Source organism: Rhinolophus sinicus, chromosome 17 (assembly GCF_057876585.1).
Source record: "Rhinolophus sinicus isolate RSI-liver-muscle chromosome 17, RSI-T2T, whole genome shotgun sequence".
Lineage (NCBI taxonomy): Eukaryota > Metazoa > Chordata > Mammalia > Chiroptera > Rhinolophidae > Rhinolophus > Rhinolophus sinicus.
In genome coordinates, this window is record NC_142517.1 from 168,268,708 (window position 1) to 168,292,341 (window position 23,634).

A 23,634-nucleotide genomic window follows, 5' to 3' on the forward strand; every position below is an offset into this window, starting at 1 on the left:
GCTTTGAGAAATTGTTAGGATCTTCAAGCAGTAGTATTTATGATTGATTAGATGTGGAAGCTAAGAAAACAGAGTGGCTTTATAGTGATTGATGGAATGATAGCATGATTGGTCGTGATTTCTGGCTTGTACAGATTGAGCATATAGGGAACTTCCATAAACTTGATTCACTTTCATAACAACAGTAACAGTTAAAGAACATGATTAACTATGTCTACCAAGTTATACATGTAAAGCAATAAACTACACTTTCAGACCTCGTATTTAATGCAAGCAGTGTTATTTTACTTTTGCTAATAAATAGCTTGAGAAAAGTGGTATAAATTGCCAGTCTTTATGGTTCATATTTATAAGAACAGTCTTCACTTCCCTGTGCAAATGAGGAACAGGCCTTTACAGAAAATTCCATGCAAAGCCTTGAGGTCTAACATGACATGTCTTGGTAGACTAGGGCATCTGAAAATTCAGTTTCTAACCCCAGAGAACAAATGTTAGAAAATAGAATCAATGAATACTTGATTTAAACTAATTCCTTGAATATCTAGCCCTGAATTTTGTGTCATATATCACTGTTCTTTCTCAGCAGTTAGAAATATGAGCCCTGAATAAAAATGTAGAGGACCACCTGTCTTTATGGCAATATTCCAAGAATCCACAGCCTAGTGTATGCTTACCATTCACAGCAATTGTACACAACCACCTTCTACTTGCTATTCTCAGATTCATTTTTTAAAAAGATAACATTGCAAAGAAACTAACTTTAAGTTAAGGCAGGTAAAATAGAGTTACTTCTGGTATGTGGCAGCTTAGAATTAGGTGTTTGGATCTGAGAAGGCCCTTAAGATCTGAAGGGAATCAGGTCGGGTAGATGCACTGTAGATACCTTATAACATCTCTTTCTGCCATTTGACTTTGGAGTCTAATGCCGTATGAGTTGGTTAGTGATGAGGTAACCCAATAGTGAAGTAGACCAGGAGTATTGCATTTTAATCTAGAATGGTTAAATAATATGAGAGTAATTTATTTTTGTTTAACTGGTATTTGTTTTTTATTTTTTTAACTTGATGAATTTTTTTTGGGCAATTTTCTTTCTCACAACTGTGAACTGAGCTCCTGAATTGTTGTGTTATAAAGTAATAAAATAAAATAAAATAAAATAAAATAAAATAAAATAAAATAAAATAAAATAAAATAAAAGCCATGACCTCTAACCAGTGGAGTAGTAAGCTGTGTTTGTAAGACACAAATATGTCTGATTAAAATGGAACATGAAGACTGTCATATAACAATTGGTTGTTTATGATTTAAAATAATCATACTGTCAAAATTGATAGAATTTACTAGTTGCTTTAATGTTTGAATTTTCCACAATGGTTAGTATAAAGGATTAAAATAGGTCCTAGGACCAACCTTTAAAACTTACATCTGACATTTACTAGCCGTGACACTGTGGATCATATATTTAACCCTTCTAAATTTCCATTGCTTCATTTGTAATACAGAAATGATCATAATTATCTCACCTGATAATTGAGCTCCTTAGAATGAGGGTAGTTTTCTCTATTCAGTACTGAATAATTACTTTTCAGGAATGTTGTTCAAGTGCAAGTCAGAAAAATTAAAGACATTAGGAAAGGGTTTCCTAAACCTACTTTTTATAAGATTCACCTGGGGTCTTGTCAAAAACACAGATTTTGGCATCACTCCAGCCATTCTGGGTCAGACCTGGGATGAAGAAATGTCACTGAGAATCTATATTTTTCATAAGAGTGCTAGTTGATTCTTGTAATCAGAAAAGTTGTGAAAAAGTAGACTAAGCCAATCTTTCTCACAACCACTTTGGAGATGGGCTTTGCTTTAAAAATTCATTCCCCAATATCTTGATGCCCTTACGTTTCAGAACCACAGATTAATCCAGATATTCCCCATCAAAACATCATTGCCAACGTAGTCCTACTTTTTTTTTGCTCACAGAATTCATCAGATTACAATCTGCATAGGTCTCCGGGCAGTATGACTTTTTGTCACACATTTTTACTACGATAGCAGCTCCTGTGGTCTAGGAGTCATGTTGCTCAGTCCTACACTTAATTTCTAGAAAATATAGATTAAAATTTGTTTAATTCTGGATTTGTACATTTAATAGATTGAGATATGTCTGTTAATTCCCCCCTTAATACATGGATATATGGCCTAAGATATTGGAATAATTGCCTAAAATGTCTTATTTTTGTTATATTTTTAAGTACTACCAGATGCCAAACAGTTATTTCTTGGTTTCTGGTTCATTTTACACATTGTAAGTTATTTTTTAAAAGGTCTGATGATATTTTAATTTTACATTTAATAATTCACTATCAGACCTTTCACTTAGACCAACTACCAACCCGCTATGATATTTCTACAGGCTCAATTAGCAAGCAATCTTGTAGAAATGGGGAAGTCTCATCACTGATACTTGTATGCCAAAACACAAACTGAAATATTTTCTTCTTCAAAGTGATGTATTTTTTAAAGATCTCCCTTTAACTAATCTTAAATAATCTTTGGCCATGCAAAGAACAATTTACAAAATACTTACAAAATGCCTTGGAAAAATAATGTTGGGAAAACAAGACCTATCTCATATCTTTACCCCATAACATCTTTTAATATAGGTGTGCTCAGTTCTTAACTTCTTTTTTTGCTTATTCACAGAGGATGAACTCATTCTTTTTGGCTATTATATTTAGTATTAAGCAGGAAGGAATGTAGCTAGAGAGTCATTTAGTCACTCAATGTTTTTTACTTTCTGACTCAATAGATGAAAGATCATATTTCATGTAATTTTCCAAATTATATTTACTGAATATATTAATTTAGAGTTAAAATGGCAGTTTTTAAGGACTCATTGAGAAATTGATTCATCTTGTAGTGTGCAATACATCCTAATAAAAGATAGTCCTACTACAAGCCAAACTTCCCATATCTCTGAATGCTCAGTAAAAATCATTTTAGCAGTATATTCTGGAGAGTGCAGGAATTTACAAACAAAACATTATTATATTGTTTAATACACACTTCCACAGTAAGGGTACTCTTTTCAAGAGGGTAATTTGGTGCCAAGTAATGGGTCCTTCAATCTGTTGTATTTGTGATTTTCAAATCCACATATTTCTGTATGTGACTTTAGCAAAATGCAATTTAGCTTTTGATATTTCTTTTCAAAACATATAAGTAATCTTTCTGATTAAGATATCCTTAATCAACAAGATCTTTGAAATGTGGCTACCTGACAGTTGGAGGACAATTATTCACCCCACAGACGTGAGAACTTTTCATGTTATTTGAGTTTGCTTTATTGAATGGGATGAACTTCTCTTTTGGAGCTGATGTGGTCATATTTCCTAACATAACTGATGCAGAAGATAGCAATAGAGAAAAGCAGAAAGTTAAACCTCCCGTTATAAATGTTTCTTGTGACAGTGACCCTTTGTGAATTTTAAAATTGAAATTAAGACCCCTTCCTGTCATTCTCCATATTTTCAGTCCTGGTGAATGTCTGCTTCCAGAGTCAAGATGTTTTATTATTTGACAGAGCATTTTAATTACGTGTTTGTGAGCCCAAGTATATCCTAAAACCAGGATGGCGGAAGTGATGGCATAAGTTACCATTTTCTGGAGGCATTCTTTTAAAACAAATGATTTTTCTTACATGGTCTTAAAATATACCAATTTCAGAAAGATATGTTAAAAATACCCAAACTGTATGTGTACATACATATGTTTTCGTGTAACACACAGTTTGTAAATTTACTTGAACTTGCTTTCACCAAAGGCAGCAGAATAAAAGCTATGGTTATGTTTGAAAAATATTAAATGTCCAAAGAGCTACATTATACACGAAAACTAAAATTATATTTTTGTCTGTTATTTGAAATAAGTATGTCATGGAGGAATATATTTTTAAAAGCTGTATTCTTTTATAGCTTTAATTTCTTGACATAATGAGAACTAAATCCAAGCTACAAAACCTTACTATTTTCAAGACTCCCTAATAAAACTAACTTTTCATTCCGTTGAGCCACCATTTATTAAGAATTGCTCATGTGAAGAAACTAAATGAAATGCAAAGATGAACAAGGCACTGTATTTGAGAAAACAGCACAGATAGAAATTACATCTTTTGAAAATAATGAATAAGTTTTGTGATAATTTAAAAAATATCATGTATTTATATTTCTCTTTCTTTTATAGTATCTTTGTTTTTTTTCCTGAAAATAGATCAAATACATGTCCAGAATAAAAATAATTCAAGTAAATACTGTTGTGTGTAGTAGTAATGGAACATCATCCATCTTGAACCTCCTTACCTGTCAACCTTCTCCCTCCACCCTATCCTCTGCTCCAGCACTCCCACTCCACAAATGTAATAAAAGTCTGATGCATGTTTATACATATACGTATAAGTGAGTATGTGATTGCACATGTGTGGGCTTGCATATGCAGCACTTGGTGTGTAACTTAGTGTCTGGCACTGAGTGGTAAGCACTGAATAGATGTAACAATTATAATTGATATGTGACTTATTTGCATATTTAGTTTTATACATTTTTTTGCAATTCATGTCTTTTATCCCATAATATTAAAGAAATTTCTTTTCACATAAAATCATATAGATCGCTCTTATATGTTTTAATGGATATTGAGCATTCATTTTATTGTTATAGTTTAATTTGTTAGCCAAGTCCATCTTGATCAACATTTCAGTGGTTTACAAATATTTTTAATTAATACAAAGTTATAAAAAATACTGCCCTCCAAATTATTGAACTAATTTATACTACCACCAACAATACAAGGTCTAACAATTAGGTTCGTGAACTCATCCTAGAAAAAGTGCTACATGCCTCATTGCTGAATAACACTATGGTCACCTTTGAAGTACTCCCCTTGGGAAGCTATGCACCAATACCAGTGCCTAGTCCATCCTTCAAAGAAATTTTGGAACTCTTTTTCTGGAATGGTCTTTAGAGCCATCATCGTATTACCCTTGATGTCCTGAATGTCATCAAAATGTCTTTCTTTCAATATTTCCTTTATCTTCAGGTAAAGAAAGAAGTTCATTGGGGGCCAGATCAGGTGAGTAGGGAGGGTGTTCCAATACAGTTACTTGTTTACTGGCTAAAAACTCCCTCACAGAGAGTGCCATGTGAGCTGGTGCATTGTCATGATGCAAGAGCCATGAATTGTTGACGAAAAGTTCAGGTTGTTTTCGTCTAACTTTTTCATGCAGCCTTTTCAGCACTTCCAAATAGTAAACTTGGTTAACTGTTTTTTCCAGTTGGTACATATTCGTAATGAATAATCCCTCTGATATTAAAAAAAAGGTTAGCAGTATCGTTTTGACTCTTGATTTGGACTGAAGGAAATTTTGGTCGTGGAGAATTGGCTGACTTCCATTGTGCACTTTGATGCTTTGTTTCAGGGTCGTATTGGTGCACCCATGTTTCATCACCAGTGATAACATGGCCCAAAACATCATCTTGCCTCTCCAAAAGGTCTTGGCAAACTTCGACTCTCCTTTGCTTTTGTTTATTGGAGAGCTCCTTCAGGACATTTTTGCACACACCGTTCTCATGCCAAGATTTTCGGTTTCTCTATCAATGTTTACTTGGTTTGCTATGCTTCTCACAGTCAGCCTATGGTTTTGATGCACAATTTGACAAATTTTTGCAACGTTTTCGTCAGTTCTGCTTGTTACTGGCCACCCTGACCTCTCTTCATCAGTGACATGTTGTCTCCCCTCAGAAAAATGTTTAATCCATTTGTATCTTGCTATTTTCTGCATGGCATTATCCCCATAAACTTGGATTAACATGTCCCTGATTTCACTTCCACTCTTGCCAAGTTTAATAAGAAATTTAATGTTTGTTCCTCTAATTCAAGCTCAGATATTCTCATGACGGCACACAAAAACACACAACAACGATAATGAACACCACACAGCAAGACATCGCCACACGTCGACACGAACACAGCTATGAGACACTGATATATCAAGGTTATGAAACCTTACTGAGCTGTATGTACAGTGCTGCCAATGTAAGCGCATGGTGGCAAGTTCGTGAACTTAATTGTCAGACCTCGTATATGTGAAAATCTATTTCCTTATACTCTCATCAACATTTGGCATTATCAGTACTTTTATATTTTTACTACTCTGATGGATGAAGGATGATATCACGTTAATTGACATTTTTGTTGGTCATCTTGCATATGATTATTTGCCATTGATTTTCTTTGTGATTGCTTTTTTCATGTTAGGCAACCATTTCTTCCTATGGAATTGTTTGTATTTTTCTGGTATGTGCTATTTTTTTTTACATATTATAAACATTAACTCTGTGTCTCTCACATAGGTTTAAAAATTTTTCTTTAGTGTTCATTTGTCTTTTGATTTTGTATATTCTTCCATACAAATATGGACTGAACATTCTGATTTTATGTATTTGTTTTAGTCAAAAATGAATAGTATGAATAGATCAATTTTGAGAGAGTATTTTGTTCATTTTGAGTCTTCCTACCCATAACAGAAATATGGTATGCCTTTCCATGTATTTAACTTTCCTTTATGTTCTTCCACAAAGCTTATCAATGCTTTATATGGTTCCTGCATGCTTGTGAAATCATACAATATCTTTGCAGGTTTTCCTGCCAAAACTCTTGGGAAGAATTGGCTTTGATCACATTCCTCACCTCCAAACAGATCATCATAGCCAAGGGAAAGTAGCATTCCATTTGGGTAGGCCCAATGAGACTGCCAATGAGGAATCCCAAAGAGGCCGGAAAAGGGGAGAGTACTCAAGTTGGTGATATACCCAATCCAAATCACATGACTGAGCGGGATTGCTGTGGATGGGGTTGGGGTTGAGTCCTAAAAGAAGAGATGATAGGTAGACAATCTCAAGTTCTTGAAGAACCAGAAAATAGCAACTATATATATTTTTAGACAATTTTATTCAGACATTGAGCTAATTACTTGAGCTATCTGGCATTGTAGATAGTCTGATCATAGACAAAAAATCTAGATAGGATTATAGATATTTTATTCATTATTTACTACATATTTCAGACCATAATAAAACACAGATGTGAATGCTATGTGACCAAAAAGTAAGGGAAGAATTCTATACCAAATTTTTATTTCTCTAAACTGTGATTAATCTAAAACACTAGCTCATCCCCATGTATGCATTTCACTATCAGCCGTCCCCTTTTCAGTCCACCTTGGTAATCATCACTTCTGCCTCCACTCCTTCATCGAACATTAGCAAACTGGGATAAAGAAACCTAGACTGTCATAGCAAATCACAGTTTTATGCCAAACTGAGATAGTTGTTGAAAATGCATCTCTTTCCATTTTTCTATTTTATTTAACATTAATTTGCTTTATGGTTTTTTCCTTTTAGTCAACTTGGGAAAACAGAAAAGATTTTCAAATTTCTTCTTTACCTTGTTCTCATAATAGATCTCTCTTTTTTGTGCATTTGTGTCTCATTTTTGTTACATGAGAGTTCTCTGGAAATTTTCTTGAGGCCACATTTTAATTATGGGATTCAAATCCACTGTCATTTTTGGGTTGTGAATATGTGTCCAGAGATTTAGGGTAAGGTGTAAAAATTAAATCAATATTTTCATTTCCATCTTGAGTCAGACATAGCAATGGAAAGAACAAATGATGTAATAAGTAAGGTTTAGACTAGGTTACAATTGATAGGTAATTGCTTCTCCATGAAATAAAGATAAATGTTAATCTATAAATTGATTTATACAGATCTGCAATGATATATGAATACTTCTGAGTTATTTCTGAGGTTTTTTGCTTGTGCTTAACAATCAAATATGAACCTAAGGCAAGTAGCAGTTTACAGAAGTAAACCATTAATTAACATAGACTGATACAAGGCTCATGTTTGTATCCTTCAGAGGACATGGCCTGATATAAATTTAATCTCTAGTAGGTTTCATAAGCTATAAAAGAATATATCATTCTGCTGTGTATATTTGAAAGTGTGCTACCATCAAAACACGCGAGAGAATCCAGAAATACTTTACCCTAAGAGAAAAATTACCCTTAATATAATTTTATGACAGCAGAGTGATTATTTAAGAGAGTTAAAATAGCAAACAATAATAATAAGTAAGGTTGTATGTGAATCACCAGGAATTTTTTTTCATTTTTGAATAACAGTTGCAGTTACAAACATTTATATTTTAATTAAATACAACAAAATATTGGTTTGCTTTTTTTTTCTTTTTTTAATTAATAAAACTTATTGTCTAGAACAGTTTTAGGTTCATAGCAAAATTGATTAAAAAGTATGGAGAGTTCCCATACATCACCTGTCCCTAAATATACACAACCCTATCAACATCCCTCACCACAGTGGTTCATTTGTTACAATTGATGAACCTGCATTGACACATCATTATCACCCAAAGCCCATAATTTGTATTAGGGTTCCCTCTTGGTGTTGTACATTCTCTGGGTTTTGACAAATGTATGACATGTATCTACTATTGTAGTATCATATAGAACAGTTTCACTGCCTTAAAAACCCTTTGTGCTCTGCCTATTCATCCCTCCCTACTCCTAAACCCCTAGCAAGTATTAATCTTTTTATTGTCTCCGGTTTTCCTTTTTCCAGATTGTCATATAGTTGGAATCATACAGTATGTGGCCTTTTCAAATTGGCATCTTTCACTTAATAATATGCATTACAGCTTCCTTCATGTCTCTTCATGGCTTGATTGCTTTTTTCTTTTTAGTATTGAATAATATTCCTTTGTCTGGAGTGCCACAGTTTATTTATCCACTTACCTACTTACCTGGTTGCTTACGGGATTTGGCAATTATGAATAAAGCTGCTAAAAACATCTATATGTAGGTTTTTGTGTGGACATAAGTTTTCAATTCATTTGGGTAAATACTAAAGTACATGATTGCTGGATCATATGGAAATAGTGTGCTCTGTTTTGTAAGAAACAGCCAAACTGTCTTCCAAAGTGACTGTATCATGTTGCATTCCCACCAGTAGTGAATGAAAGTTTTCATTGCTCCACGTCTTTGTCATCATTTAGTGTTGTCAGTGTTTTGGATTTTAACATTCTAATTGGCATGTAGTGGTATCTCATTGTTTTAATTTGAAATTTCCTAATTACTTATGATGTTGAATATCTTTTAATGTGCTTACTTGCCACCATACATCTGTTTTGATAAGGTGTCTGGTCAGGTTATACACAATTTTTAATTGGATTGCTCATTTTGTTTTTGTTGAGTTTTAAGAGTTTTTATATATTTTTGATAACAGGTTATTTTTTTATCGTATATTTCTTTTGCAAACATTTTTTCCCAGTCTGTGGCTTGTTTTCTAATTCTCTTGAGGGTTTTTTTTTTTTTTTTTTCTTTAAGCATAGATTTACTGTCAAAGATTTATTTTTTGTTAATCTTTGCTGTCATTGAAATGGGATCATGGGAAAGAGGTCAGATAAACATGGTTGTTCAGTTCACTATTTTGAACCAAAAGTCCAGTTCCTTTTTACAACAAGGAATAGGAAAAAACCTCATTTCTTTAAGAAATATGTATTTAAGCTCATTTTGTTTTTGCTGATATTTTTTGAGAGCTTTACTGTGAACCACACTCAGTAATAAATGTTTTCTATACATTCGCTCACTTAATCTTAATGGAATCCTCAAAGACAGGCGTTGCCATTCCCTTCTTATGGAAAGGAAAATGAAGTTCAGGAAAGCTAAATAATTTGTCCAATTCATACAGTTAGTAGATGATGCATTTGAGAGCTAAACCTATAGTTGATTGTGCCAGGGCTATACTCTAATAACTATGTACTGCTTCTCTATTCTCTTTCTAAAGTAATACCATCATTATCCATTTAGTCTGAATATCTAGTACATTTATCTGCAAACACTTATTATTATTGCCTGTGATGGGCTAGATACTTTTCCAGATGTTGAGATTATATAGAACAAGACGTGGTTTCTGCGTACATTCTTATTTCCAAGGAGCTCATAGTTCAAAGGAAGTAGACAAGTAAACTGTTAAATTACAGTACAACAAATGCAATACAAACGGTCCTGAGGTAACCTAGAAGTTTAATATGTATGACAGATTATCCCATCAATATTAAGATTAAAGTAAATAGAAAGTAAATACGTTAAAATAGTTATTATTATTATACATAGGACAGAGAAAACATTTCCTTTAATTTGGACCAAATACAATATAAGGAACTACTGAACCACCAGTCCTGATTGGAAAACCTGTGCCATCAGACCAGAACATAGTCATCAGAATTGTTCATCCAGTCGTACATCATTCCGTTGCAGAAAGGTACTACTAATGAAGACAAGTCAAACTAGTTGGAGTATGTGGGGGATAAGTAATGTGCTTTTCTCTGTTTTCATTCTAGGCAAAAATACTTCTCTTGATTATGAAGAAGTAATTTGACACTTTTTTAGATGAAATCATGGTATTAGTTTCCCTATTATTTTTTCTGAGTCTGAATATTACTCTATGTTTTAAAAAATGACGATTTCTGAAATTTTCCACCTAGCTTTATACTTTACTGGAAACACAGGTAGGAAAACACTTCAAAGGTATCCAACCTTACAGGGTTTCTTAACTCTACAGTAACCTAAATCTTTCCCAGTCAATTCCTGCCTTAAATACTGTGAGAGTGCATGTCATTTTGGTTTCTCTTTAGACTCAGGGGAAGTACAAATATCTTAAGATACCAAAGATCATGGAAATGTGTTACATCCGTACCATCATAATGAACATTAAGCTCTTAGTATAGCCTTTTTCAGAAGCAGTCAGATTTTACAATAGAAGTACTTTAAGTAATAGAAGTTAATAATATTACAGCTGAGAAGGAGGATTCAAAGGCTTTCTAACAGGAAACTTTGCAATGTATGAAAATTAATCCTCTGTGTGTGAAGCTGACAATAAGTTAGGCATTTTCATAAGGCCACCAGGCTTAAGAGGTAACTTTTTAAAACAATAACTTGGAACCCTGGCTTCAGTGACAAAGGATAGGAGTGGTTGATGAATTAGATATTATGAGACAACTCAGGTTTCTTGAATTATTAAAATTTTTTTCCAAAATAAAATGGAGTCATTATATAGCGACTACTACAATGTTAATGCTTTCAGAAAATAATTTAAGAATTGTTTATAATGATATGTATGACCTGGGATTATTTTGTTTGTGGTACATTGGGTTAATTTAACATTTAATTAGCAAGACTTGCATAGTATCCTGCTTCTTTGGTAAAGTTCAACGTAGAGTTTAGAGGTGGCAGAATGTTCTTTGTAACTGATAGCACGAGACGAAGAACAGAGATATAGATCCTGTGATTGGTGAGGTCTTGAAGTCTCTTAAAAGTCTTGATCACCAAAGGTTAGAGAGGAAGTTGAAAAATGGGCAATTGTGAAACTTGTATGATGTCAGTCATTTACACAGGTTATTTATCCATGAGAAATTAGAAGATTTGTGTAATTTCAATTGAATTACTTGGTTGTGCAGGTCTATGTTTTCTAAAACACAAATAAATAACAAAATGTGTGGTTAGGAGCATTTCACTTTTGTGTGGCATAAAGTGAAATTGATTGGCCTCAACTGCACAGGGAGTTAATGTGTGTGTGGTAACTTAAGGAAACCACACTACGTAACAAAAGGATGTTGAAGGCATTAGAAAGCAGAATTAATTTATAAACGTTGGCAGCTTCACATTGTTATTAAACAACATCCTTAATACTCTTGTAGCACTTATTTTCAATATTTCAACAAGGTAACACCTCTTAGTGACTAATTTAATGATATATAGAACCATTTTTCTATGCTTTTCCCTCTCCTTACTCTACATTATTTTCTAAAGTGGTCTTATATATACACTCATGGCTTCGATTATCGCCTGTCTTCTAATACTTCCAAATCTATACTCCCGGTCTAGCTCCTCATCACATCAGTGACATCCTACATACTGGATATCCTCATTTGGATGTCGCATGCTCACCTCAAACACATCCCAAACTACCCTTATATTCTTAATCTTCTCCTTCCTTCCAAGCTCTATTTCTGCTTCTCTTCCAGTGTTCCTGATCTCAGTAAATAGTGTCACTATCCACCCTTGCAGTCAAACATGAAACCTGATCAAAATCCTGATTCCTTCCTCTTTCCTACATCCAGGGGACCAACAAGATCTGTCACCTAACTGTGTCTCAAAACTGTCCACTTCTCTTCAATCTCAATGGAGTAGTTCAGACCCTCATCTAATTTCTCCTGGTTTACTGCAATAGTTTTCTAATGATCAAAAATACCATTCATGTATAATTTTTACAATGAAGAAGTTATTATTATATTTTTATACTAAAACAGACTGTATCCTATGCCTTCATTATAAGCAAAAGCTTGTCATTGGTCTTTAGCTGTGGATGACTAATTTAGGCATAAAAATTATATCCCCACATGTGACTAAACCTTTACATGTGCAACATGTAAACATTACGCAGCAGTGATGCTCCATCTGAATTGTGAAGTCAGCTTATTAATGGTTCCCAAAATATACTGTTTGACAGCTTTGATTTTTACTTAAGTTCTAACCCATATTAAACTGTTTTGATAGCTGGAGAACCATTTTTAGCTTATGGAAGTAATGCCAGCCCAAGAGAGAAATAGGACACTTATTTTGCATGTGTGTGTGTGTGTGTGTGTGTGTGTGTGTGTGTGTGTGTGTGTCTACCCAAGGAGAGGGTCATATTGCTTCCCAAGAAGCACTTATTATTGGAGGAGATACAAAAATAATCAATACAAATTTTTTGAGAGTAGAATTTGTATCCACACATAAGAAAATGCTACTTTTCTAATTGTGATTGTTACTTTTCCAGTATTGAGATTTTAAAAAAAACAAACGAAAACATAAGCATGGCTAGCCTAACATGAAGAGCTAAAAGAAAAATTTTAGTATTTTTCTCTTTACATTTTAGAAATTCAGCTGGACGTTTGTTATAGCATACAGCATTTTGCTGGTATTAAACATGCCCTGTGCTTAAAAAGAAGATATTCAGTACCATCTACCTGTATCTTAAAGAGTATGATCATAACTTAAACACATATGTGTTGTGAGCACCTATAGTGAGTTCATGTGTGGCCTCTCAACTTGCCCCATTCGATTTAATATACTCTTACTTATACATAATATATGATATATACTCTGGGGAGATAGGTAAATCAGAGATGGCTCCCACTCCAGAGAAAACTAAAATTAACAGTTATTTAGAAGTAAGAATCAGATAGCAGCCTGCTCCCTCTCAACCATAGGAAAGATGTCAGACACCTGGGTTAGTTTATTTCATTCAGCACCAATATGAGAATATAGTTTTTCAGTGCTTCTCACTTCTGTAAAGCTATCATAAATCATAAGGAAAACCATTGCTTTTGAGGCATACAGCTTCATGTATTGTAAAAATCAGATGTTGGTTTGGTCTGTTCAACCAAATATTTGATAACTTTAATGAGTAAAACATGAATAATCATTTAAGCTTGTTATATTGTTATGGTTTTGAGTAAAATAATCATTGATTTGATATTTTATTTTTGTTCAATTGGCTATTAGGTTATAACTGTATATTTTTCTCTTTCTAGACATAATCTAATTTTAAATATAGTATTAAACAATTAAAAATATCCCATGATTCTTTAAATATATATATGTTCAAATATCCACCAGTGGATCCATCAACAGAAGCGTGACACTCATTCAGAGAATAAAAAAATGGAGCCATTTGTCTGTTCTGCAGTACTCCTAATTGCAAACAAGAATGACAAATTTTGAAGTTTACATACACAACACGTACTGAAAAAGTTTTAATGTGAATTACGAGAGTCCTTACATCCTTTGTTTTATTATAAACCACCCTCTTACAATATTTTTAATGAATGAAGGAACTATATCTTGTCACAAAAACAAAATGTAAAACAAAAAAATATTTGAACACAAATATGATCATCTCAAGTTAAGACTGCATCATGTTCTTCATTATGTGTAGCTTGTTTAGTCAATGGCTCTACTTTGCACAGTCAACTGTCTAGAATCAGATTTTTTATTAGTTGAAGATATGTATAGATGATGTGTTGACAAGAATCAATCATAGCCTTAAATAATTAATTATAAGATAGAAATGTCATGAGCTACACAAAAACATTCTATTTTCACATACACACACATACATATATACACACACAGAGTAATCACTTCTTTAAGCTGATCTTGAAATCGATCTCATTTAAAAGTAGAACTCTGTACACTAGCACGCCAAATCAAATAGACAATAAGCAATGTATAGTTCATGTGATTTATATGTTTACATATTTTATTTAAAATATACTATTTGTATATGCACTTAGATATTTAATATTTTTATTAAAGTAAGTGAAATAATATTTTAATCATTAAAAACCTTGGTTGTCTGACTACTTGCCTAGTTGAAGACTAAGATTTTGGCATAAATCTGAGATTTTTTTTCTGAATATCTGGGTGCTATTCGTGAGGAGGTACTATTTTTATTTAAGAAACTCGATGAAAGAGCCTCATGTGAACTAGCCATTATTCCAAATACTTTACAAATATTAACTTAGCTAACCATCCTGACAACTATGGATGCTGTGGGAACTAGTATAATGCCCAGTTTACAGATGAGAAAGTTAAGTAGCTCACCCTAGGCCAGGCAGAGAAGTGGCAGAATTATTCCAGAGTCCACAAGCCCATTTGGAAAGGACTGACAACCATCACTGAGCAGATTTGAAGTCAGGGGCACAGAAAAGATTACCCAACCCTTGCTAGTTTGATTTTATGACATCCAGGGACCTTGTGTCTGAGTTTCCAGTTGTCAATCTGTGTGTTATCCAAGAGTTAGAGTGACATCTCACCTGCCCTCCTAGGGCTATGTCTGCAGAGCACCCAAACAGCAGGCAATAAAGAGAAAGTTGGCACCAAACAGCAGCCCTTCTCTTTACTTGACACACAAATGACCCCTTTGTTATCTTTGACCGACTCCACAGCTGCCTAGTTTCTAGTATTTGGTTAGCCATGGTTACAAACTGGTTTTTGTGGTAATATGAATTATAGTTCTTTGAAGTCTCTGCTAGAACTAGAGATTTGAATCTCTCTATCAGTTGCTCAATTAACGATGTAAATTTATAAGTTATCTACTTGTAGATTTTCAGAGATTTGAGTTTAAGCTTACTTATTTGACAAGAGGTTGGGGACTGCTCGTTATTACTACCGGATGTTTTTCACTGTCTTCTAGACTTTAACTTAAAAAAAAATTAGTTTCTGTTTAGAGAGTGATCATGAAGTTTAGATTCTTCCTTACAAGCTCTGGAGAAACACATTAGACTTTTTCTAGCTGTAAGTGAAGGGTCGTATGCTATGAGAAAAAGAGGGTTTCAAAGGATGATAACTATACTTAGTATGTATCTTTTTTTTTAAATTTTACTTTTTTATTGACCTTTGAATAATAGAGCTTAAGTGATTGTTTGAATTTAAATTACTCCTACCTCTTGAATTGCAAATACCCTGAGGTCACCAGTATGTGTTCAGAAAGTGAAGCACCCTGAAAATTGTCTCAGGAATTTAATTTTTATATATTATAATTTAAATTTGGTAATTTACCTCAAGAATAGTAGAAAAAAATTGTTCAAAGATAAAGAAAGCTTGTGAACTTAATTTTTCCCCCATGCTACGGAAGGGAGCTGACATGTACTGTGTACCCACAGTATGTCACATATTTGCCCCTATTTAAACCCCACACGAAACGTGTGAGATGGATATTTCTTCTCCCCATTTTATTGATGCAGAAATTAAACCTCAGAAATATTAGGTAAATTGTCTAAGGCCACACAAGTCCTCAGTGGAATCTAAACTGGGGCTTATCCTGTCTTCAAAAATTGTGCTCTGTCCATCACAATACCATAAACATTGGGATTTTCAGAAATCTTGGTTACTTTCATGTTTAAATTAATCATTGATACCAACAATGCACTTTAAGGAAAGGGAGCATTTTTAGAAAGAGAGAACCATCGACTCCTTTCATTGGAGGTATGGAAATCATGCTGAATATTAAGTATAATTTACCGTGGCAAGTGCCACGGTTTAAACTGAGAAGTACTAGTGTGCTTAGTTAAATACTACTTTGGAAACAATTGAAGTGTAGATTGAAGTCCAAGTGTGAAATGGGAGCCTTTGTATCTTGACTCCTTGTGGACCCAATGGACAAAGCACAGCTGCATGAACCTCAGGGTCCTCTTATGGATGATTGAGAGGGATTACACAGGAATTGGCAGCTGAGAGGCATCAAAGATTGCAGCTCACAATTTCCTTGACCTTCAGTCCAAGGCAGAGGCTCTGAGTAACAGAAAAGAAGCCATTGTATGAGAAAATTGCTTAAAATACTTCAGTTGCTCTCTCTGCATAGTGAAGGCACTGTTTGTGGTTTGGACAGCTCTAGTGACAGTTTGAAGCTGTTGTACCAAATCTGAATATATATATCTCTGTAATGTGGTGTACCTTCTTATCTTGAAGAGCATGTTTTAAAACAGTTGAGGTATGTTGACAAGTGGGGTCTGTAAAGAAAGCACAAGTCTTGACATTTCCTTGCTTTTTAGTTTGTGTTCGGTTTGCAATGTGAGTGTTGATAAAGGACAATGTTAGTGCCCGTTTGTGATGTGAATCTACTGGTTAAAAGATGATCAATTATGGATTTATTTCTAGATTTTTTCATCTCTTGACTGGGAGCAAGGCTGTTCCAAATTTCCATAAGATTATAGAAAGCATGTTATTTCCTTGAATAAATAAAATGCAAATACAATTTCATGCTGCAAAGAGATTATTAAGCTAATGTTGCAAAAGATTTCTTATAGTTAACAGTTTATAGTACTGAACAGAGAAACTCAAGAAAACGTGATTTTATAACCTAACAGTGTCTCACAAATCACATATTAATTGCCTAATAAAAATTTGTGAAGTAAATATATATGAATATAGTTCCTACTGAGAGTTCTCATTTCTCAGTTGTATTTTCATTTTTATGTGTGAAGTAGAAGTATTTATTTCTGATAGTTTTGGGCTTATCTTTCAAAGATCCTTCAGCATTTTAGACAAAAATGACAACGCTATTCATTATACTGATCACACACACACACACACACACACACACACACACACACACACACACATACACATGCACTAACCATAAACTTCTTCCATGTTTATAGGAAGTAAGAAGAGTCGCCTTGCCTGTGGCTTAGTACTCAACATCTTTTGTCTTTGATCACAAGAGTGAGAAGTGCTCTATGTATTATTTGTCATGGGTGTTTACTGTTTTTTTCTTAGGTCTGGCATACCAAACTTTTGGTATGGTTTCTGGATAGGGTGAGTTTCCACAAGCAAGCCAACATTGAAGTACGGTTGTCCTAATCAGTCAGTTTATAGGGTCCAAGAAAAAGCTACCCTGATTTTTCTTTGCTAATATGAATTATTTCAGTATTTTATGATCAGGACTGATTAGACCCAGAATGCATAACTACTCGCTAACAGATAATTCAGTCTATATACCCATTTGATGCATAATTTGGTAGTAATGTCTGAGAGTTTTCATATAGCTTGTCTTCTTTCTTGATTCAATGATCAATTCTGTCTAAATATCAGACTTCAAAAACTACTTCCTCTTAATTTGTACCTTAAATGTGTTTGGTAAGAAGCTTGGTACTGAATTTATTATGTAAGTTCTGGGCTTGGAAAAGTATTAACATCTTACCAAGAAAGAAGCACCTAATTCCTAACTCCTAATAAGTTATGTGCTCTTAACAAGAAGTTGTTTTTTATTGCAAGGAGATACTTTGTGATTTCACATATGTGGAGAGTGCGATAGGGAGATTTTACCATGGAACAGATCAACAGACAGAAAAAACAGAGGAGATGGGCAGAATGGCAAGGAGAAAGAAGGAAGATAAATGGGGAAAGGAAAGACTATTATTTTGAAAAATTTCTGTAAAGTCGTTAGTTAAGATACATGTTTAAGAGAATTTTGTTCACAGCTGCAGAAGCGATTCAGAAATGAATCAGAAGAAAGAGAAATAGAAAAGGTAATGAATTATGGCAAAGAGGGAAAAATTGGAGGGAGGAAAATGATATCAGGGAGGTGAAAAAAAATTGTTTAGAGGGACAAAGGAATTTGTAAAATGGTTCTGAATCTTCTACCCTTTTTACAATCTTGAGAATCCTCTGGTTTCATATTCTCTGCTTCTTTAGACAGGATGTACATTTATAGACTGTTTACTTAGTAACTGAAACCTTTGCTTTTTCCTCTTTGAAAAAAAAAATCATGAAATGTGAAATTATAAGACAGAAGTTTGCTCCCAGCCACTTAAAAATGCAAACCTTATCTGGGGGCAGTTTTAGAGATTTAAAATATTCTTTAATAATCTAAAGTTACACACTTTAAAACAATTAGGCTATTTTTATTGGCTATTGAGATTTCTTAGAACTATTTTCTGCAACGTATTTTAGGCATATCAGTGATGACATTTGAGAACCACTTTTAGTACCAGTAACAGCAGTTTTTGCTTTACAATTATTTTAGAATTTTTCCAATAAGTCAGTAACCACACATAACTCAATAGATCTAAGTAAAGTATGGCTATGTTTCCTGGACTGAAACATATTGCTTTACTTGAAAACTGTCTCTTTAGAAAACTGCCTCTTTGTTGAGGGCACAGTGGTGGGCTCTGAGGCCAGACTATCTGAACTAGAGTCCCAGCTCTGTCTCTTAACTGTCCAGGTTACCTTGGGCAAGGTAACTTCTCCTCTCAAAAGGTACTCCCTATGAAGGTACTGTCTCACAAAGTTGGGCGATTGAATGAGTTAATGCAAAGAACTCAAAAGAATGTCTGACATATAAGAACTATTTAATAGATTTAAGTAAATAGAATGCATTGTCTAATATAGAAAAGAAAAAAATCACTTCAAAACATTAAAACAAAGCCATAACAGAAGTAAATAAATATGTTGGTGGTCAGTCAAGGTGTAGATTATTCTTTAAAATTAAAAAAAAAAAAAATCTCTCAAAGTATCTTTTGCATAATTAGTGTTCAATAAATATTTGCTTAAAAAACTGGGTGGGTAAAAGAATAAACTATAAAACTAGCTATTTCCCAAAAAGTTTTATTGATATCTAATATGGGCTTACAACTGCATTAGGTCTGTTTTGTCTAGAGAAAAAATATAAGCTATAACTTATGTCTTCAAGGTTGTTTCAATTAGTTGAAAAGAGTAGATAACATATATGACAGACATAAGACAGGTTTTACAAGTAATAGGCACTCAGTCAGTACTCAAGTACTCACTAAATGAATGAATAAAAAAATTGGTAATCATAGTAAATAATAATAGAAATATAAGAAATTATAATGTAGGTATTCAGGGGATTATGAATCGAGTGGCTTGATATAATTCAGAAAGTGAAACTCAGGCTGGTATTTCAATGTCAACTGGCAAAAACTAACTCTCCAGAAAATCCACCAAAAGAGCCTTTTATTTGAGAAAAGAAAAAGAAACAAGGTTACCCCAATAGTGTGCGAATGCACACTCCTACCGGCACGCCAACCGGCAGCCCACGTGAAGAAGCAAAAAAGCCCCAATTCCAAGATGGCTATTCTATTTATTAGCATCCCTTTCCCCGGAAGTTACCACAAAGTTTTAACAGGAAGTCAGAATTAGAGAGTTAGCAAGGGGCCCAGCTCCACCCGTAGTCCTCCCAGCTCTATGGTTAAGCATCTTAAGATGCCAGTTCACTTTTATCACCAACAATATATAAATTTAAGCTTTCCATTCTTAACCCTGGTTGCACATTAAAATAGTGAATGCCCAGGTCCCACCTGAGAAAATGTGATTTGACTTGTCTGAGGCGAAGCCTAGGCGTTTATACGGTTTGAAAGCTTCTGAGGTGATTCTAATGTTGAGTCAAAGTGAGAATCCCTTATGTAAATGGTCAGGGAAAAAATGGGAAAATTCCAGGAGCTTGGAGGGAGAGGGATAGGAGAATTTGTATGTAGGGTCATGAAAAGATGTGCAGTGGCTCAGAAGGGAGCTACACTGAGGCTAGACTAGCTTAAGTTTGAAGTAATAGAGTCCTAAGCTGGGGTGGCCTGGACAAGGATGGAAGTGACAGATATATGACTTTCTCATATACATGGACTTTGGCTTTAGACAGATCCAACTTAAATCCCCTGGCCAAGTTGCATGATCTATATATAACTTATATTTCTCTTCTTAAAATGGATATGGCTCTCTTATAAGGGCCATGAGGATAGAAAAGACATGGTGAAAGGAAGCGCTGAGTTAAGTGAGTTAAAATCCTGGGAAAATGATAATGTCATGACAGAAGCCCAAAGGGGAACAAAAGCAAGTCACGTGCTTCATGAGTGTATAAGACTGTATTTCTAGAGAAATAAATCATTCAAAAAATCTTCAAATAAAATACATTGTGGATCAGAAAGTCATTATTTTATGGAATGAAGTAAATCTCTTCCCTCCCATTATTGACAATAGATCCCCCCCCCAAAAAAAAAAAAACCGATTATACCAACTCAGAAATGAAACTGTAGATATATAAGGCAGTTTGGGCAAAATAAGAAATGACCCTCTTGACTGTTTTCTTAGTATTTCACATGTTCATATTAGAAGCAGAAGTGTGTAAGTCCCGTGAGAAAATGCTACATAAAAATAGGAAGTACTGAAAATGAAAGCCACATACATTTTGTAAAAATGTTCTTTCCAAATTCTTAGTAGACTTTTTGTACATAAAAAATAATTGAAATTCTTAGGCCTTCTGATGAATGTTATCTCCATGGCAGCACATATTAGTATTGCTATTTCTAAAAAAAAAAAAAAAAAAAAAAAATAACAAGTACTAAATAAAGCAGAGTGATCTACAGAGACAAGTTGACCTGTGATTAAATTGTCTTTTTATTTGAAGCTATTTTATTAATTTGCCAGCTCAGCTTTTAAAATGGCTTCTAGAAATCAATGGTCTAAATATTTCCATTATCTTTACGTACTATTATACATGTTCGCTCGTTTTAGTGCCACAAGAACTCTGAGAGATAAAGTAGATATGTCACCCTGTTGCACAGTAGAAGAAAGTGAGTTACAGAGAGGGACTGACTGTCCCAAGAAATGTGTCTGGCTAAGCAATAATGATGACCAGGCTAAAACTCAACTTTCTTGCGATTCCATGTGATATTATTTTATTTTAGATTATAATATTCATTGCAGTGGTCACTGACCTTGTAAAATCACATTGAGAGAAAATATCTCTTATCTCCCTTCAGCTTAATATAATACTAGTGAAACCAAATATATTCCCTTTTTGGAATTATGTATGACTTAGATTCTGACAAATGTCACTTTTTTAAAGGAAGCAATATTTCATATTTTCAATATGTGCAGGCTTTGATTATAGATGGACCCAGCTTAAATATCCTGGAAAAAGTTGTATGATCTCTATATGTCTCAGATATCTCATCTGTAAACTAGATAATAATTTGTACTTTATGAGGATTTTATGAAGAATGCATGTAATATTTTTAACACACAATAGGCTCAATACATATTATTTACATAATTATGAAGTTGAAATATTTCATAATGACATAAAAATAGGTTCTATTGATTTGTTCTTTATTAAAAAATTGAACTTTTTAAAGAAAACACATTCTATGTTATAACTGAAGATACTCTGAGAAGAAATTCAGATTAAATTATAAAAAATATTTTTAAAAATGCATAAAATGTGAAAGAAATATCAACAAATACTCTTATGAAGTTAGAGAAGTTGATGTTTAACTTCATGGAGAAAAGTAAATGTACAAGAATAGCCCAAAAGCACTAAAAAGAAAAGCTATATGGACAGTCACATGCAACAGAATGAAACTGGATCACTGTCATACACCCTACACAAAAATTAACTCAAATTGGATAAAACACTTAAACATAAGACCTGAAACCAGAAAACTCCTAGGAAAAAAATAGGGCTAACCTCCTTGATAATGGGTTTGGCAATGATATTTTGGATTTGACACCAAAAACAGAGGCAACAAAAGCAAAATTAAACAAGTGAGACTATATCAAACTCAAAAAAAAAACAAAAACTTCTGCGCAGTAAAGAAAATCATTAACAAAATGAAAAGGCAACCTAATGTATAGGAGAAAATATTTGCATATCATTATCTGATAAAGGGTTAATGATCCAATATATAAAGAACGCATATAACTCAATAGCCAAAAATCCAAACAATTCAATTAAAAAATGGGCAGAAAATCTGAAAAGACGTTTTCCCAAAGAAGATAGCACACAAATGGCCAACATGTACATTAAAAGGTGCTCACCATCGCTAATCATCAGGGAAATGCAAATAAAAACCTCAATAGACTATTATCTCATACCTGTTAGAATGGCTATTATCAAAAAGACAAGAAATAAGTTTTGGTGAGAATGTAGAGAAGAGAACCCTTGTGAACTCCTGGCAGGAATGCAAGTGGTGTAGCCACTATGCAAAACAGTATGGAAGTTCTTCAATAAATTAAAAATAGAACTACCATATGATCCAGCAATTCCACTTCTGGATATTTATCCCAAAGAAATAAAATCATCATCTCAAAAAGATGTCTATACACCCATGTTCATTACATCATTGCAGCATTATTAACATAGCCAAGAAATGAAAACAACATAATCTGTTGTTTTAACCTGTGCCATCTGTCCATCAACAAATTAATAGATAAAGTGTGTATATGCATGTCTGTGTGTGTGTATATATATATATATGTATTTCATATATATGTGAAATATATATATATATTTATATATGTGTGAAATATATATATATATTTCACATACATGTATGAAATACATATATATACACATATGTGTGTGTGTATATATATATTTTGTATATATATATATATATACACACACAAAATATATAATGGAACACATAATAGAATGTTATTATTTAGCCATAAGAAAGAAGATGGGAATCCTGCCATTTGCAACAACACAAATGGAATTTGCAGGCATTATGTTAAGTGAAGTAAGTCAAACAGAGAAAGACAAATACTGTATGATCTCACTTATGAGCTCGTACATATGGCATCTGAAAACAAAACCAAAACCAAAACACTGAACTCATAGATAGAACAGATTGGTGGTTGCCAGAGGCCAAGGTGAGGGGAAGTGGAGAGTAGGTGAAATGGGTGAAGGTGGTCAAAAGGTACAAACTTCCAGTTATAAGATAAATAAGTCCCGGAGATGTCATGTATAGCATGTTGACTGTAGTTTAAAATACTGTATTGTGTATTTGACAGTTGCTAAGAGAGTAGATCTTAAAAGTTCTCATCACAGGAAAAAAATATATCTGTAGATATTTATGGATGTTAACTAAACTTAGGCTGCTAATCATTTTGCAATATATACACACACTCATATATCAAATCATACACAATGTGATATGTCA

At 33.5% G+C, this 23,634-nt stretch overlaps 1 long non-coding RNA gene across 1 annotated transcript in view; it reads left to right on the plus strand.

The window, feature by feature from the left end:
• LOC141572878 (uncharacterized) overlaps positions 1–23,634 on the plus strand; it is a 247,570-nt gene that overhangs the window by 145,615 nt on the left and 78,321 nt on the right. The gene's annotated exons all lie outside the window — the stretch shown is intronic.